Consider the following 10243-nt stretch of genomic DNA (forward strand, 5'->3'; position numbering starts at 1 on the left):
AAACCGGAAACAGAATTTTCCCTAGAAAATGCGTATTAAAGACATTTGGGTCAGGCTGGGGGTTGAGGATGGTTTCACAATATTAGTCAATGGATTTTAGAATGGATTCCTGTTCACAAAAGTTCAAGCTAATAAATATATTCTTTAAAAAAGGACAAGTTAGAGGATGGCTATGTTGAGTTGTCGGTGGTTGAGGGGAGTAGCTGATACGTAGAGGAGCTTGTCAAGATCTATAACCTTCTTCTGAGTGTTGTTCAGATTGTTGTTTGTCTCTGGTCTTGGGGATTTTATATCGCTGTGTGTGTGTGTGTGTCCCTGCTTCTAGCACCTTGTGTGGTAACTGCAAAGGAAACTGTCACAGGAAACTGTGGGCTCAAGAACTCAGCTGCACCCTCAGTGCTCCTGAATGTCTCATGTTCACCCCCAACTTCAACAGCCACACTACGCTTTCAGAGTTGGATTACAGAGAATTTGGCCTACATGTGTTCACCCACCATTCATTGTGTGTGTGTGTGTGTGTGCGCCTCAGAAACTGTTACCCTTGAGTAATGCCCTAAACAACTGTGGGTACAATGTAACTGTATTGCCCTGATCTTTGCTCTTTTAAGAATCCAAAAAAAAGAATGAAAATGTGTGTGTGTGTTGTTTGTGTTTGAGCATGGACAGAGGTGTGTATGTATTCGGGTATAGGCAGAGGTGTGTGTGTGTGTGTTTGAGCATGGACAGAGGTGTGTATGTGTTCGGGTATAGGCAGAGGTGTGTGTGTGTGTCATTGGTGTGTGTTTCAATATGTGTGTGTGTCATCACTCATTGGTGTGTGTGTGTGTGTGTGTGCGTGTGTGAATCATTGATGCCTGGGCAGTGGTGGGTGGTGTGTCAGTTTATTTATATAATCCAGCTGTAAGAACCAGCAGTCAAACCAGTCACTTCACAGAGTAAACAGGGACATGCAGCAAGTCACGACATATGACAAGTCACATATGTGCTGCCCCCCAAAAAAAAAAAAAAATAAAAAATAAATTGTTTACTGTGCATTTCAACTTCTCTCTGTAGATTACTTACTACTTACACTCTCACTTGGAATCTTGTATGGAAATATACCCATGAAAGACAGAAGAGCTTTAGGTTTTGAGCAACAGTGTGTACATGATGTATCAAAAATTCAAAAATGTCATATTATGACAAAAGTGTTGAATGAATGAATGAATATCTGGTGATTGGTAATACCCAAACACACCTAAAAACACAAAGAAAACTGAGCACTAATCAGTCTGAGGCTTAAGTTATTGTGTACCTGTTCAAGTGTGTACTTTTACATTGAGTACAGTACTGTTTGTGCCCCATTACTCCCCATTTCTAATACCTACATGATGTATCAAAAATTTTAAAATGTCATATGTTTACATGTTTACATTTTGAAACAAATGTTTGCTTTATTTCTTGCTTGCATTTTGAATGTTGTGTTTCATTTTGCTTGAGATTTGAGGCATTTTGCATTTTATGTGTGCAATAGTGGCTTTTGTGTGTAAAGTTTTGAGAAATAGACACTTTTGAAGAACTATTTTCAGTGAGCCAATGGAAAGTACCACCAACCATACACCTGCATGCATCGTTTGCAAGCAATGGAAGGTGCATGCAGAGGCATTTAGGTGGGGTCAGTTCAAGTTTTTGCAATAGGCAAAAAACTGTAAGAAGTTGGTCACAGCATAATGTCTGTAATGACAGGCCTTGGACACTAGGTGGCAGTAAATACAAAGAACATAAAGAGCTCTCCTGTCCCTACTGCCCTGTGCATGTATTACTGTAACAGACCACAGACACTGCTCAGTGACTTAGAAGCATTTATCTGTTTTATTTATCTGTGTTTTGAAAATGGCATGTTAATGACATGTTAGCTCTGTTAAAATATTTCAACTCTAAACAGAAATGTATGCCCATAACAACACTCACACTGACCAACAGAAACCTGAGTGAGAGACAATAGACTATAAATAGAACCGTTATTCTTGAAGACTCAGAGAAATAAAAAGAAGAGAAGAGATATGAGAAGAGAAGATGACAGCGAGAGGAAACCGGAGAGTGGAAAAAGGGTCCTCGCAGATAGGGGGTGATGTGCCTGAGGTCGTAATGTGACTCGCTGACCACGAGTCGTTTGATGTGGCTGCCTTGAAGTAGCCGCGTAGGACAATCTCAGTGCTGGCTCTTGTTTCCACCATTCCTGCCGTCTCCTCTACCACAGGTTCTGAGAAACACCAGGCCTGTCCTCAGTCCTCGCACACAGGACACGACATGACCAACCACCTCCGTCCAGCGTGTCCTGTGGCAGCCATCGCTCGGGTTTCTCTTCATCTCGTACAAATCTTTCGCCTTTTACTAAAGATTTCCGTAGAGGGGAACAGCCCCGAATTTACGGTATTTTTGGAAGCTCTGCTTCGGCGGAGCTGCACCTTTCTGTCCAAAGTCAAGCGTCGTGTTGCGCCGGCCGTGGGGGTCCGCTTTTGCTTGTCCCGCCCCCCAGTAACCCTCTAAGTGGTGGGGCCCTCGCTAGGGGGGGCGCCGGACCCCGTAGAGTTGTGGGGTATCGCTTCTCGGCCTTTTGGCTAAGATCAAGTGTAGTATCTGTTCTTATCAGAGATGGCGACGGCGGACCTGGTTAGGGGACTTCCGAAGTTTGGAATACGTTTCTGGGTGCCGGTGGAGAAGAGGACGACGCTTACCCGAGAGCGCTTTGGAGTGGCTGTGGTGAAGGAGGTACTGCGGGCGATGGATAAGGAGGGGCTGTGTCTACAGAGTGCGGTGGATAGGACGTGTTTCGATGTCACCTTCTGGTCGTCGGAGGGCATGGAGAGGGCTTATCGGCTGCTTCGTTCGGCTGATGAGACGCCGGTGCTGGCTGGACTGCGCACGTTGAGGTGGGGAGATATCGCCACTGTCGTGGTGCAGATGTTAAACCCCCACGTGCTGGAGCAGAATGTTCGGAGTTTCCTGGGACGGTACTGTTCGTCGGTTATAGAGGAGCAGCGGATTTTGGATGTCAATGGCTTTTGGACGGGGGAGTGGAGATATCGGGTGCGATTTCGGACGACAGAGGAGAGTCGCCAGTTGCGGCCTCCCTTTGCATTCTCGCTGGGCCCGGACAGAGGGAGAGTCTTCTTGCCGGATCTGCCAAGTGAGTGCTGGGCTTGTGGGGGTTTGGGGCATCTACGTGGTCAGTGTACTGTGAAGTCTTGTTGCGCTGTGGGACTGTCGGGCACTTAGTTAAAGACTGTAAGGAGTTGCGGGGATTGTGTTTTGTGTGGGGGGACTGATCGTCTGTTTGTGGAGTGTCCTAAACAGAGGAGTTATGCTGGTGTGGTGACGGGGCAGCTTGGAGGCGGCCAGAGGTCTGGCATTGTAGGGGCTTCTGTTTCTGTTATGGGGGCTCCCGTGGTGTCGGGTTTGGTGAAGAAGGTGCCTGCGAAGACGGTGCCTGTTGCTGGGAAGACTGCGAGTGGAGTGACGGTGGCAGGAGTGTCTGGTGGTTCAGGAGCTGGGCCGCATGTTAGCCAAGATGGATGCGCGGCGGCTATGGCTACGGCTAGGCCGCATGGCGTCCAAGATGTCCGCCCTGAGGTCGGAGGTGCTGCTGGGTCGAAGGGTGAGGTGGGCATGGCTGTGGAGAAAGTCGTGGAGTTGAGCTGGGCGGATGCTACTGCTTCCCAGGACGCTGAGATGGCTAAGTGGGCGGTTAGGGCGTCGGGGGCAGTGAAGCGCCCCCTGCTGAACGGGAGTGACGGTGGATCTCCAGGGACTCCGGTCCGCCAGTGCAAGGGTGTGGCTGGCGGGGTCTCTATCACCAACAGGTTTGAGGCCCTGCAGGTGGAGGATGGTGGTGCGGAGTCCATGGCGGTGGAGGTGGCGGAGTCTAGCGGTGCGGAGGAGTCGGGGGACTCTGTGCGGGAGGTGCCCCCCCCTCCCCTTTCCCCGGAGTCGGAGGACTTGCTCGGATGGGACGAGGCCAATTTAAAGAGGACTACGGGTATGGGGGACTGATTGGGTTGGTTGTGTTGGTGATGGCTTGTTGTTGTTGATGTTGTTTGTGTGGGTTGGGGGAGGATTGTACATGTGTGGGCTTTGGGGTTGGGATGTTGTACTGTGTTGACCTGTTTATGTTTGGTGCCCTCTGGTGGGTTGTATGTTTGGTTGTGTTTGGGGTGGATTAAAGTTCTGAGCTGGATGGGTGGGATGGTTTTATGTTTGTTTGTTTGGTCTTCGGGCCTTTTATTTTGGGGGGTCCCTTTTGGGGCTGGCCTCTGCCCGGGCTTGGTCCCGGATGCCATTTGTGTTTTGTATGATTTGTAATAAAAGATCAAAAAAATCTGCTCTTATCAGATGAGGAGATAGTTAGATAGAGAATACAGGGAGCAGTTCAGCCTCTGGCAGACCCTCCAAGACTTGTACGATTCACGTGCACAATGGTGGGAAATGGTGAATAGGACCATAACTTTTTGAAAAAAAAAGGAAAAGAGAGCGAGAGGAGGTGCATGTTGGGGCTGCAAAAAAAACTACAAAGATATTTGAACCTTTTAAATATGGGTTTTGATTTTAATGATGAAATCAAACAGGTAAAAAAAGAAATGTCAGTTTTAGCCGAAATTAAAAGCAAAGGAACAATTTTAAGAAGCAGAGAAAGAGAAACAGAAAAGATGGGAGGGAGGGAAACTGCACAGAGGGGATTTTAGAAATGGTACAACTTTTTTACAAAGACCTATATGCAGAGAAAGAGGTACATGATGAAGTAATGGAGGACGTTTTAGAGTTTTTAAATAAAACTCTTTACAGTCAACATGATTTTACATTGACAATTTAAAATGTCTTAAAGGTTTTAAAACAGGGAAATGCCCGGGAGAGGATGGCCTCCCCGTGGAATTTTATGTTACCTTTTATGACATTTTGACTGTTTTTAAAGAATTTGACGAACTTGACAGACTTTCAGACAGTTTTAGATCAGGGATAGTTTCTATTACTATATAAAAAAGGCGACAGGACTGACCTTAAAAACTGGAGACCAATTACTCTTTTAAATTTTGATTGCAAACTTTTTAGTAGACTTTTATCCAAACGCATGTCGACTGTTTTAGAGGACGTGATCCAACCGGATCCGTCCCTGGAAGGAGGATCACGGACAGCTTAGTGCTGGTCTGAGACGCCATCTGTTTTTGCGAGAGACAGAAATATTAGGCTTTTATTGCTAAATTTAGATTTTGAAAAAGCTTTTGATCGGGTCTCGCACCAGTACCTTTTAAAGGTACTGCAAAAAATGGGGTCTCCATTTTTTAAAGTGGGTGGGATTGCTGTTCAAAGACATACACAGCAAAATTCGAGTAAATGGGCACCTAACCAACACGATAAATGTTCGCTCTGGCATCCGCCAGGGGTGTCCATTATCCCCACTCCTGTTCGTTGCTTGCATCGAACCGCTGGCACAGATATTGAGAAGGGACAAATGGATCAAAGGATGACTTGCCAGGTGGACTGACGGTGACCTGCTCACTTTACATGGACGACGTGACCCTTTTAATTTCTGACGTTTTATCGGCCCAAAGAGCACTCGACGTGACTGTCTGGTACGGTAGGGCCTCGGGCGCCATGCTCAACAGGAGCAAGTCCGAGGCCCAGCTCTTTGGGCCGTGGGGTGACGTAAGACCAGATCTGGCAGTAGATTTTAAACAGAAGGACATGAGGATTTTAGGAATACAATTTGACAATGAGGGTGGTGGACGCGGTAAATGGACTGACATGTTAGAGAAAGTCAGGCAACGACTGGGCTTTTGGGGACTGAGACAGTTGACAGTAGAAGGGAAAATCTTAATAGTCAAAGCTGTAATTTTACCACTGTTTTTACTTCTCTGTTCTGTTTTTAGTCCCCCCAAATCTTTTCTTTTAGGTCTGGACTGGGCGGTGTTTTATTTCCTGTGAGGGTCCAAATGGGAGAGGCTGAGAAGGGAGGTCCTCAAAAATAATTTTTTCACCACCCTGCATTTTAAATACGCAACGACCCTATCTAGAGAGAACAAGACTGCCACCATGGTGAAATTCTGGATGGGGTCTTACCTCAGACAGCTGCGGATTTTAGATACAGACCACAGAGTGCCAGTTTCTTTTAATTTGCCAAAAGAATATTGTTTTATAAAGAAATTTTTAAACAAATATGATTTTAGAACATCTGATGTCACCATTTTAACCAATGCAAAATCTATTGTCTCCCTTGTGCAGGACCGGGAAGCAGTGACCCCCGTTCCTGGCCTCACACTAAGTGAGGCCCAACAGGCTTGGAGGAACACCGCCCAACCCGCTCTCCAGAACAAGCTGAAGGATCTGGCGTGGATGGCGCTCCATGAGGTCCTCCCGGTCAGAGCCGTGATGCACTCCTGGGGCATGGCGAGGAACAACACTGGGCGCATCCGCGCTTGCCTTGCTCTTCTGGGAAGCAGAGTGGAGCCTCTTGATATTGGTCCTGCACGAGGGAAACTTTTAATTGACTTTTATTGCATTTTTTATCACATTTTGAACTCTTTTAAAAGCGTGGACTTTTAACATCTTTTTTTACACAAACATGGACTTTGCACACACAGACACAGTTTTAAAACAAAAAAATATATTTTATAGACACATGATTTTATGTTTGTAAAAATGTGTTGCGAAAAAAATGAAGGAAAAAAGATTGAAGCCTATGAAAATGTGAAATGTCAACACAAAATGTAATGCAATAATATATATGTTTGGGTGACAATAAAACTTTTTCCAAAGGAAAAATCTGTTCTTATCAGGATATGTTTGGATTTCGGAGGAGCAATATGGAGTCGGTGCCAGTGACGCGGCTACGGAATACAGTTTGGATCGGTTTGGAGTCGGATGCTGAATTGGAGGAGAAGAGACGTTTTGGGCGGGACTACGTGGTGGACAAGATTCTTAAGGATTGGCTGACTTTTACATAGGCAGAGGTCTACTGCTTGCAGGATTTCCTGGGTGGTGGCTTTCTGGACGTATCTTTCTATGGCCATGGTTCCTGTGTTTTCATGGAGACTGAGTGGGACAAGGCGAAGCAGCGAGCGGACACACAGTTGGCGGGGTTACGGCTGGTGAGTCTGCACCTTTTGGAGTTTGTGCCGCTGATTATCCACATTTATAATCCTTATGTGGAGGAGGGGGAGATCCTGGCCTTTTTGAACAGATACTGTGAGTCAGTGAGAGGTGGCTTTAAGCTTATGGACAAACATGGCATTTGGACGGGAAGGAGGAGGTTCGCTGTACGGCTGAGGAGGGATGCCGGGGTCCCCGGTGTCGTTTTCCATCGGCCCGCATCAGGGGCACCTTTCTTACCCGGGCCAGCCGGAATACTGTCGTCGTTGTGATGGCTAAGGCGTTGGCGATTCGTTTGAGGGGAGTGATGGGGGCGGTTATCCATGAGGATAACTTGCGGCGTGTGGGGGCGATCGGGGGCTTTGACCCTGGCTTTGGTGAGGGATGTGCTGAGTTGGGCGGAGCAGCAGGGGTGCCCGCTGGCAGTCCTTAACCTCGATCAGGAGAAGGTGTTTGATCGAGTTAGCCACAGTTTTTTGTTCAAAGTTATGGAATGGATGGGGTTTGGTCCAGGCTTTCGGGCCTGGATCGGCCTGGCTTATAAGGATTTTGTGAGCCATGTTATTGTTAGAGGGGTTAAGTCAAGGGCGGTGGCACGGGGGGGGGGGTCTTCCCTCTTTCCCCCGTGCTGTACGTTTAAGGTTCTAGAGGCGAAGACGCGAAGACTGTCACCGGCAGTGGAGGATGCAATGGAGTCGACGACGCAGGACGTCTTTGGTTCGGTGGACGTCTCTTCAGATTTTGAGTCGGAGTGTGTGGTGGAGAGGGTGGAGGTTTTAAAGGGGGAAATGGGGGTTTTCGAGGGGCAGGCGAGGAGGCTAGAGCTGCAGGGGAGGTTGGCCGCTTGGGAAGATGAAAAGCCCTCCCGGTTCTTCTTGAAGTCGGCACAGGTGAGGCAGCGGTTGAGATGAGGGGGTTGGAGGCCCACGATGGGTTGGTGACTGCTCCAGCCGAGATGGCGGCCCAGTATTTCGAGGCTCTTTTTGTGGAGAGGGGGGAGGAGGCGCTGGCGGGGGTTTTCTTGGACAACATGGAGGGCAGGGTAGGGGAGGTACAGCGGGCTGCCCTGGAGGAGCCTTTCTCCGTGGCGGAGCTAGAGGCAGCTTTGCTGTCTATGAAGGCTCGTAAGTCCCCAGGGGGCGATGGTCTGACAGCAGAGTTTTTTCGGGCTTTCTGGGGGGTCTTGGGGCCTGGTATGCTGGAGGTGTGGGGGGAGGTCTTGGTGGGGGGTTTCTCCCTCCCTCCATGCTAACTGGGTTGGTGACTCTGTTGCAAAAAAGGGGTGAGACGGCACTCCTCCATAATTGGAGGCCGATTGCCCTCCTCAGTTGACTACAAGATCTTGGCTAAGGCCATGGCTGTGAGGATGGGGGAGGTGATGGCATCAGTGGTTGGGGAGGACCAGACCTATGGTGTTCGAGGGAGATCATGTGGGCTGAATCTCTCACTCTTGAGGGATGTCATGGCATGGAGTGAGGACAGGGGTTTGCCACTGTCTTGAGCGTGGACCAGGAGAAGGCTTTTGACCGGGTGAGCCATCATTTCCTCATCCTGGTCCTGGAAAGGATGGGATTTGGCCCGGGCTTTTGCAGGTGGCTAAAGATCCTGTACAGGGGGGGGGTAGGGTGGGGGTAAATGGAGTGCTCTCACATTTTTTCTACAAGCCGGGGGGGGGTGCGGCAGGGGTGTCCCCTCTCGCTGCTCCTGTATGTTCTCTATCTGGAGCCACTGACGGCTTTTGTGTGGCGGGACCAGGGTATGGGGGTGCATGTGCCTGGAGGGGAGGGGGTCGCAGCCAAGGTTGCATTGTATGCAGACGATACCACCCTTCTGCTAACAATGGAGGCAGGTCTACAGAGGGTGGGTGAGGTGTTAGACCTCTTTAGAAGGGCAACGGGGGCAAGGGTGAACCGAGACAAGTCCTCTGTCTTGTTCTGTGGTAGCTGGGCGGGGAGGGAGGATGTGCCAGGGGGGGTCACTGTGGCAAGGGAGGGACTCAAGGTTTTGGGGGTCCGGTTTGGGAAGGGGGATAATGCGGTGTGGAATTGGGGGAAGGTCTTTGAGAAAGTGCAGGGGCACCTGAACCGGTGGAAGATAAGGCATCGGTCCTTGTCTGAGTGCAGGCGGATGTTTTGCCTCTGATCAACCACCTGGTGTTCCCAGTGCCTTTTCTCTGGGGCAGGAGGCTGGAGAGGGAGGTCTTTACTTTTATTTGGGGGAGGTAATAAGACGGAATGGGTGGGCCGGGAGCTGATGTATAGGCGGGTGAGGAGTGGGGGAGGGGAGTGGCTTGCATTCTGGACAAGGCAATGGCCTTGTTTGTTGCCTTTCAGTGTCGTCTGGCGGTGGGGGATTTCAGGCACAAGGCGGGGCTGTGGGCGTGGTACTGGCTGGGGTTTTCCCTGAGGCGTCTTAGGCCCCTGTCCTCATCGGAGCCCTGGACATGGGTAGGGCCAGAGGGGTATTTCGCAAAACCTAGATAAGGGATTAAGCTGGGATTTTTAGGTTTTCCTGGATGAATTTATCCTTGACTTGGTTTCACAAAAGAGATGGCACATAAGTTACCATGGGGATTTATTCTCTGCACCTAGCCTGGTCCCTACCAGGCTAACAGCCAATCTAAGTTAATTCTAATGGTAATTATGTCGTCTTATTGGTTCAGCTAGCTGTCATTCACATCAGACCTCCGTGCTATGTTTTAAGGAGCTTTATTCCATTTATAAACTATTTGCTAAATGTATTTGCTCGCAAAACAAAACAGATTGTCTGCCTACTACCATATGGTTATTGTTTTAATTGTGATAGCCTTATAATTATTAACATAGGCCTAGTACTCATTGTTTGCTTATTTTATTGAGATTATACTTATTTTATTTACGTTTGATGAATAGCCTACTGTAGTTGATGGGAAGTGGAGGGGGAAGTTTTCGAAGGTATTTTCAACTATAATATTAAGGTATATCATACTATGTGCATCTTTGCAGTGGCAAGTGCTTTCTTAATGACGTTACGTGTCGAGACAAAGGAAGCACTCACACGGGTGCATAATGTGAATTTGCATTCAGTTGGTCTACCACGCCTACTCCTGCTGTTTTACAGAAATAGCCATGATTCCCCATTC

The 10243-nt window shown here is 48.5% G+C and overlaps 1 non-coding gene and 2 pseudogenes across 1 annotated transcript; all 3 read left to right on the forward strand.

The window, feature by feature from the left end:
• Nucleotides 1-2331: 2331 nt before the first annotated feature.
• LOC125292743 lies at nucleotides 2332-2443 on the forward strand. The gene has a single exon (XR_007193269.1). It is a non-coding gene; the product is annotated as a U5 spliceosomal RNA (small nuclear RNA).
• A 137-nt stretch (nucleotides 2444-2580) lies between these two features.
• On the forward strand, nucleotides 2581-2716 carry LOC125292738 (annotated as a pseudogene).
• Nucleotides 2635-8033, forward strand: LOC125291599 (annotated as a pseudogene).
• Nucleotides 8034-10243: the final 2210 nt, after the last annotated feature.

Source organism: Alosa alosa, chromosome 3 (assembly GCF_017589495.1).
Source record: "Alosa alosa isolate M-15738 ecotype Scorff River chromosome 3, AALO_Geno_1.1, whole genome shotgun sequence".
NCBI classification, from domain to species: Eukaryota; Metazoa; Chordata; class Actinopteri; order Clupeiformes; family Clupeidae; genus Alosa; species Alosa alosa.